The sequence below is a fragment of the Nomascus leucogenys genome, chromosome 8 (genome assembly GCF_006542625.1).
Source record: "Nomascus leucogenys isolate Asia chromosome 8, Asia_NLE_v1, whole genome shotgun sequence".
Classification (NCBI taxonomy): Eukaryota; Metazoa; Chordata; class Mammalia; order Primates; family Hylobatidae; genus Nomascus; species Nomascus leucogenys.
The window spans coordinates 59,910,669-59,918,551 of NC_044388.1; positions in this window are offsets into that span (position 1 = coordinate 59,910,669).

The window sequence follows — 7,883 nt, forward strand, 5'->3', positions numbered from 1 at the left end:
ACTTTTGCTTTAGTCATTCCATTATCTTTCAGGGCAATTATCAACTTAAAAATGTCTTTGATATTTTCAGCATTTCTGTAATCTTAATTTCTTTGTGTACAACTAAGTTTCTAGGATCTTATTCCTCCTGCTAAAGTACTTATTTAATTTTTCATCTCGCACAGATCTGCTGATAGTTAATTCTTTCATCTTTTGTGTGTTCAAAACAATATTTATTTGACTTTATTTTAAAAGATATAGAATTCTTGCTGATTCCAGCAATGGATAAAAAAATATAGAATTCTGAGGTGCTAGTTTTTCTTTCTTTCAATGCTTTAAAGATGTCACTCTTGTCTTCTGGGTTACATACATTCTAATGAGACGTCTACTGTAATTCTTATTTGGGTTGCCCTCAAGATTTTCTTTTGACTTTTGGTTTCCAGCAGTTTGAATTTTATTTGTCTAGTTAGATTTTTTTCCTCACATATGCTGCATGGGGTCCCATGCATTTCTTGGATATGTATTTTGGTGTTTTCCATTATTTTTATTTTTCAAATATTTCATCTGATCAATTTTTTTCTTTTTTATTCTGTTTGTATGGCATCTAACTTCTCTTCGTCTCATGCTTTGACTCAGGTATGACAGTGCTTGCATCCTAATAAGGGCCTTTCTTTAAATTTCAGGCTTCTTGGTTGTGCTGCAACCTTACTTCTCTGATGGAAAAAAGTGTTATAATTGTATTGTTTATCTGGAGGTTTCTTGTGATGGTAGATGTTATGTTTTCTTTCCAGTTTTCCTATACACCAACAATATCCAAGGTGAAAGCCAAATCAAAAACACAGTTCTATTCACAATAGCCACAAAAAAGTAAAATAAAATGCCTAGCAATACAGTTAGCCAGGGAGGTGAAAGGTCTCTATAATTAGAACTACAAAACACTGCTGTAAGTAATCAGAAATGACACAAACAAATGGAAAAACATTCCATAATCATGGATAGGAAGAATCAATATTGTTAAAATGGCTATACTGCCCAAAGCAATTTATAGATTCAATGTTATTTTTATCAAATTACCAATGATATTCTTCACAGAACTAGAAACAACTATTTTAAATTTCATATAGAACCAAAAAAGAGCTCAAATAGCCATGGCAATCCTAAGCAAAAAGAACAAAGCTGGAGGCATCAAGTTACCTGACTTCAAACTATACTACAAGCCTGCAGTAACCAAAACAGCATGGTACTGGTACAAAAACAGACACATAGACGAATGGAACAGAATTGAGAGTCCAGAAATAATGCTACAGACCTACAACCATCTGATCTTTGATAAAGTTGACAAAACCAATGGAGAAAGAACTCCCTATTCAACAAATGGTGCTGGGATGACTGGCTAGCCATATGCAGAAGATTGAAACTGGACTCCTTCCTTACACCATATATAAAGATTAACTCAAGATGGATAAAAGACTTAAATGTAAAACCCCAAACTATAAAAACCCTGGAAGATAATCTGGCAACTACCATGGTGGACGTAGAACCTGGCAAAGATTTCATGACAAAGACACCAAAAGCAAGTGTGACAAAATAAAAAATGGACAAATGGGACCTAATTAAACTAAAGAGCTTCTGCACAGCAAAAGAAACTATCAACAGAGCAAACAGACAACCTACAGAATGGGAGAAAGTATTTGTAAACTTTGCATACAACAAAGGTCTAATATCCAGAATCTATAAGGAACTTAAACAAATCAACAAGCAAAAATCAAATCCCATTAAAAAGTGGGCAAAGGACAGAATAGACACTCTCAGAAGATATGCATGTAGTCAACAAGCATATGAAAAAATGTTCAACATAACTAGTCATTACAGAAAGGTAAATCAACCAGGATGAGATACCCATCTCACACCAGTCAGAATGGCTATTAATAAAAAGTCAAAAAATAACAGATGCTGGTGAGGTTGTGGAGAAAAGGGAATGTTTATACACTGCAGGTGGGAAGGTAAATTAGGTGAGCCATTATGGAAAGCAGTTTGGCAATTTCTCAAATAACTCAAAGCAGCACTCCCATTCAACTCAGTAATCCCATTATTAGGTATATACCCAAAGGAATATAAATGATTCTACCATAAAGACACATGCACATGTATGTTCACTGCAGCACTATTCACAATAGCAAAGACATGGAATCAACCTAAATGCCCATCAACAGTAGACTGGGTAAAGAAAATATGATACATATACACCATGGAATACTACGCAGACACAAAAAAACAACAAGAACATGTCCTTTACAGCAATATGGATGGAGATGGAGGCCATTATCCTACATAAGCTAACACAAGATCAGAAAACAAATACTGCATATTCTCACTTTTAAGTGGGAGCTAAACATTGAGTACATATGAACACAAAGAAGGGAACAACAGACATTGGGGCCTACTTGAGAGTGGAAGGAGGGAGAAAGGTGAGGATAAAAAAACTACCTATCAGGTACTATGCTTATTACCTGGGTGGCAAAATAATCTGTACACCTAACCCCCATGACATGAAATTTACCTATATAAAAACCTGCACATGTACCCCAAACCTAAAACCAAAGTTAAAAAACTAAAAATTAAGATTAAAGTTTTACTATTAAAAACCATAAGTTTACACGGATATTTCCAATTGCAATCAAACATTACAGAGTACATTGCTTTTTACCCATGTCCACATGCATTTCCCTTCTCAACAGTGGGAAACCTGACTCTCATCCTCTTATTATCATAGATATGTTATATATATTATACATATATTGTGTATATAAAATTATAAAATATTACTATAATAAATGCATTTTATTAAGTCTAGAATACAGAGAATGTTTCTGAATTGCCAGCCCATACCCTTGTGAAAAGCAAACCTGCTATCGTTCAATATCTCTTCATATTTTTAAAGATAAAATTTACATTACTGAAGTGCATAAATCGTAAGTGTGCAATTTAATGGCCTTTAAAATTTTACATAATTATAATATTACATACTTATATACTTATAATATTACAAATTTACATACTTATAATATTACAAATTTAACCTCTTGTTTGAAGACTGCTTTGGATAAGCTCCACATGCAACTTTAACATCCCTTTATTACAAAACTTATTGCAATGATTTCTCTGTAGAGATATCCACTCTGTAGAGAAGTCCACTATGTTCACTAGAATATTCACTCATTAAAGAAAGGGACTATGCCTTTTCAGTTTGGGGTTTCCACTTTTGGACAGTATCTGATATACAACAAGGTACCAATGAATGTTTGCTACATAAGTAAAGTTCCATTGGAACAAATAACCTGCAGCTTTAAATAGGGGAGCTGTGTAATTTTAAATCTAAGATCTGCTTACTACTAAATCATCAGCTAAGGGAGATTCTACTAAATCACCAGCTAAGGGTGTTATGACAAGAATTGTCAGAGCATGAAAGGAAAAAGAAGGCAGCAGTTGAAATGCTAATAAATCATTAGGTTCCTATAACTCTTTACAGAGACATAAACCCGCTCTAATCACTTATCAACTAGCCTTTGAAATTGGTGGGTGGCACAAATTATTTCCACTATATTTATATATTAAGACTTCAGTCTTAGCAAGATATTTCAAAGTAAGTATAGATTATCTGTCCAAAACTTAATGGAGAAGAACATTTTTGTAGTTCTTGGTTGATATTTTGACACCTAAGATTATTATTTTCGGTTGTCTAAAAGCAGAGAGTAATCAAATCTTTTGACAGGTATTACTTTTATAGCAGTGACCATCTTGGCAAAGAGAGAGGTTACATGTACTGAAATATGATTACACAGTTGTTTTGGAGTTGTGTCTGGAGTTGTTCTGTTTTTCTTTAAATAACGACAATGAAGAATATATATATTCTTATGAATATAATTTCATCAAATACTTGCTTCAAATGTCTGTAAGAAACTACCACAGAGCAGTTTTATAAAAAGAGCCCTGGAGAGAAATTTTAAGTTTCAATTAATTTAAACCTGGATTCTGTCTCTGGATCATCCAGCTGCCAACTTGAAACCTTAGTCAAGTCATAATACTTTCAGCTAAAGGAAGACAATAAAGCTACTTTATAAGGTTGTTATGAAGGCTAAATAATATGTCATTAATAATAATAATATTAATAATAAAAATAGGGTGAATTGTATGTATTGGGGACTTACCATATGCTAGACACTCCAAATTTTGTATTTAATTCTCACACAACCAAATGAGGCAGGCCTTATTATTACCCTTTTTGAAAGATGAGAAAACGGGAGTTTAGAGAAATTAAGTGTATTGCTCAAGGTCACACACAGTAAAGTAGTAGAGCAAGAATTCAAATCCAGGTCTCTCATACCAAAATACAATTGTAATTGTAATTGCATTTCTTCCCAAATATATGTAAAGTGCCTAACAGAATGTCTGACATACATTAAATCATCACGATGTGCTAGTTCCTTTTGTTTCTTACTCTACATCCTCTAGGACATCTCAAACATGCTATCAAATTTAACAACCACCTAAAATGTATTATGCCATCAAATCTACTTTTCTAACTCAAACCACCCTTCTCCAGTCTCAAGAACTATACATCCAGCTTCCTTAAGTGTCCAACAGGCATGCCAAATTCAAAATGGCCCCATGCAAACTTAGTACTTTTCTCTTAAATGTGCTCCATTTATGATCCCCAAACAGTGAATATTACCATTTATTCAGATGCCTAAAATAGAAATATGAGAGTCAGGGCTTTTAAAAAATAGTTTTGTAATCTGATTTACGTCTTCAATGCTTATTGACATGTTGTTTGTATTTCCTAGGATGACTGATCAAATCTTTCTAATCATTAAAAATTCAGCTTACATATTATCTCCCGTTTGGAGCTTTGTAATATAAATTAAATAGTATCACCTCTGTTCAGCTGCCATACCTTGTATATAACTCTATTTTTATGTTATCATACTATATTTTAGTGATAAATTTTCATATTTCTCTCTTCTACACGAACACAGTACATCTGAACTTTTGGGATGATAGAAATGTTCTATATATGTGCTGTCTACTATGGTAGTCAATAGCTACATATGGCTATATATATTGAGCATTTGAAATGTGGCTAGTGGTATTAACGTAATACCTGTCTGTCAACAGAGGAATTAACTTCTTAATTTTATTTATTTTTACTTGATGTAAAAATAATTTTAAAATAGCTACATGTGGCTAGCAACTACTGTAATGCACAGTGTAGCACTTGACTCTGAGCTCAGTGAGGGCAAATACCATTTCTTACTCACTTTTATCCAATGCCTAGAACATAGCAGAGCCTCAAAAAATATATGGAGAATGAGTGAATGAATGAATAAATATTTCACAGTGGTAGAATAGAGAAAAATCTACTTATCATAAGCACCAGGGAACTATTACATAGAGGTACTGTGAAAACTAATAAACACTGATTTCTTGGTGAATAAAAACTTAATGCAAATAGGTTTCCAGAATGAAATGGAGAAGTAATTTATATCGGGTCAACCCACTCTCAGGTAACAAAAATAAGCTCCATACAAAATATAAAGTAGAATTAGATTAATCTAAAGGCACTCTAGAAGACCTGAAAGAAACTGGAAGTAAACTTACACTTGAAAGAAGGAAATGGCCAGGTAGTTTTCCTGTTTTTATACAACATTTTGCTGGAGGGTAGGCCCTAGTTGCAGCTTTCTTGGTGGGTGGAATTCTAGTAGAAATCCAGTCTTATTGGCTTGGAGAACCACAGGACAGATTTTGGAGGCCATGGCAGCTGGAGAGTGAGGGGGAAACCCACAAAAGGTAAAAGCCATGGGTGGGGCGGGGCAAGGGGGATTCTATATATGAACCTGGATAAAATCTCTGGCTGATCCCTGTATTACATATGCACAGGGATAACTCCAAATAGGCCTTATGAGTCTAAAATAACTGAATTGAGTTTTCAGCTGCTCCACTCCACAAAAAACAGGATTGGAGTTTGAATTAAAGTTAAATTAATTGCCTGCTCAAAAACAAAAACAAAGAAAACAAATTCCTCAAAGAGACATAATAGATTCCAGTGTCCCTACAACACGTCATTCATGATATTCATGTGATCCAAAATTACTAGATCTATGAAGAAACAGAGAAATGTGATCTCAAGACAAAAGGCAAATAAGTGAAGACTGACTCTGAGATGACCCAGAGGTTGGAATTGGCACGTAGGGATTTTAAAACAGCTATTATAACCATTCCAAGGATTTAGAGAAAAACATGCTCACAATGAATGAAAGGAGAGAAAATTTTAGCAGAGGAATCAAAACTACAAAAGAGAAATGAAAATCCAAAAATTTTTTTTAAAACCTGTATTTAAAATTTGCAAGATAACTTTAACAGTAGATTAAAATGAGAAAGTTAATAAATTTGAAGATAGAGCAATAGAAAGTACCTAACCTAAAAAAAAAAAAAATAAGAGAAAAGATTAGAAAAAAGTAGAGTCTCAGTGATCTATGGAAACAATGTGGAAAGGTCTAACATATGTGTAATTGTAGTCTCAAAAGAAGAGGAGAGAGAGCAAAAATATTTGAGAAAATTATTGGAAAAAATTTCCCAAGTTTGGTGAAAGGCATACATTTACAGATATAACTATAACAAACCCAGTGAAGCCCAAGCAGGAAAAATACAAAGAAAACCACATGTAAGCACGTTAGAATCAGACTTCTCAAACAATGGTTAAAGAGAATCTCTTGAAAACAACCACAGATTAACCACAGATTAACATATTTCATAATGTGGAATGATATGAAATAACAATAATTTCTTGTCAGAAACAACAGACACAAGGAGACAGTGGAATGACATTTCTAAAATGGTGAAAGGAGGAAAAAAGTCAACTAAATGCAAAAAAAAATCATTTGAGGATGAAGGCAAAATAAAGATATTTTCAGATAAATGAAAACTAATATAATTTTTATTAGCAGACCTACAGTACAAGAAACACAAGGGAAGTTCTTTTTTTTTTTGAAACAGAGTCTTGCTCTATTGCCAGGCTGGAGTGCAGTGGCACAATCTCAGCTCATTGCAACCTCCACCCTCTGGGTTCAAGCGATTCTCCCGCCTCAGCCTCCCAAATAGCTGGGACCACAGGTGCGCGCTACCACGTCCAGCTAACATTTGTATTTTTAGTACAGACGGGGTTTCACCATGTTGGCTAGGATGGTCTCAGATCTCTTGACCTTCTGACCCGCCCACCTTGGCCTCACAAAGTGCTGGGATTACAGGCGTAGGCCACAGCGCCTGGCTAGAAACACAAAGGAAGTTCTTTAGGCAAAAGGAATTAATGCCAGGTGGACACTCAGCCTTTAGAAAACAATGCAGTGCCCCAAATGATATATATGTGGCTAAATATTAAGATTGTCCCTTTCTCCTAATTTGTTATAAATAAACATGACTAAAGAAAAATCTATATTTCTTTAAACCCCACATTGTACTGTGGGATTGATAACATTTTTAGATGAAGTACATATGACAACTAAAACAGAAGAAGTAAATGAATCTCTATTTTCACAAAGATATTATAAGTGGAGGAACGTATGAAACAGAAAACAGACAAATGATAGACAAAATTAGGTATAAAACATTTTGGGTTTTTATACCTAATTTTTCTAGGGGAAATGACATTAAAGTTTATAAACTATACATAGACATCCAGAAAAAAAGAGAAATCACCAATATTAGGAATAAGTATGTGAATATATTACAGCTCCAACAAATATGAACAAGTGTATACTAGTAAATTCAACAACTTAGAAGGAATGGACATATTTTCTGAACAATACAACTTACTAAACTGACACAAGATGAAATAAAAATTCTTAACT